A 774-nucleotide genomic window follows, 5' to 3' on the forward strand; every position below is an offset into this window, starting at 1 on the left:
CCGGCGCGATGGCTTCTTGGCGCCCAAATCGCCAGCTCTGTCCTGCCGGCCTTTTGCTCCGCAGTGTCCAGGCCCACTTGGCCCCGGCTGACCAGGGCACTGTCACTCATCCGCGTAGCCTACGGAATCCCGGTCGAGTCCCTCGGCCACCTCCACAGGGCGCCTAACTAGAGTCAAACAGGATGTGCGCGGAGCGGCCGAACGTACCTCTTCCCAAGCTTTCATCCCTAAACCCTGGGGCCATCACTCCTTAACCGAGCCTCACCTTCCAAACCCGGGGACGTCTAGCTGTCACCCTCCCATCCCCGCCCCTGCCCGCGACCCTTTTCCCGGTCTTAACCATCCCCTAAACTCCATTCGCCTGAACCCCGGCCTGACCTGCCTCACCTACTCAATGTCCCCCATCTCGATCCCGATCCCGGGGGCGGGGGCACTTCAACTCATTCCTTCACCAATTTCCACCAGGCCCGAAGCCCCCACCCCACCTCCGACCCCGAGCCCGATCCCAGGCCCAGTTCCCTCTGGCGAGTCCGGGACTCGCGGTCAGTCGTGCCCCTCTGTCCGCCTCTGTCCCTCGATCCCCGCAGCCAGCCCTCCCCGCTACCCGAGTCGGGGTCTGGGGCGGTGGACTCTCTCCAACGCTGCCCCTGCCACCTACCTGGGCCGACACTCGGGGTCCTCGGGCGACCGCCCCGGCCGGCGCAGTCCCCTGGAGGAGCCTCGGCACACCCCGCCGTTCTTGCAGTACGGCCTCACTCGGGGCAACTCCTCTGA

At 66.7% G+C, this 774-nt stretch overlaps 1 long non-coding RNA gene across 1 annotated transcript in view; it reads right to left on the minus strand.

Moving 5' to 3' along the window:
* LOC117284349 overlaps positions 1-760 on the minus strand; it is a 14,021-nt gene extending 13,261 nt beyond the window's left edge. Inside the window, exon 1 of the long non-coding RNA XR_004515420.1 lies at positions 659-760. This is a non-coding gene — a long non-coding RNA (uncharacterized LOC117284349). The remainder of the gene's footprint in view (positions 1-658) is intronic.
* Positions 761-774: the final 14 nt, after the last annotated feature.

The sequence above is a fragment of the Fukomys damarensis genome, unplaced genomic scaffold, assembly GCF_012274545.1.
Source record: "Fukomys damarensis isolate Sample0158 unplaced genomic scaffold, DMR_v1.0_HiC HiC_scaffold_36, whole genome shotgun sequence".
NCBI lineage: Eukaryota > Metazoa > Chordata > Mammalia > Rodentia > Bathyergidae > Fukomys > Fukomys damarensis.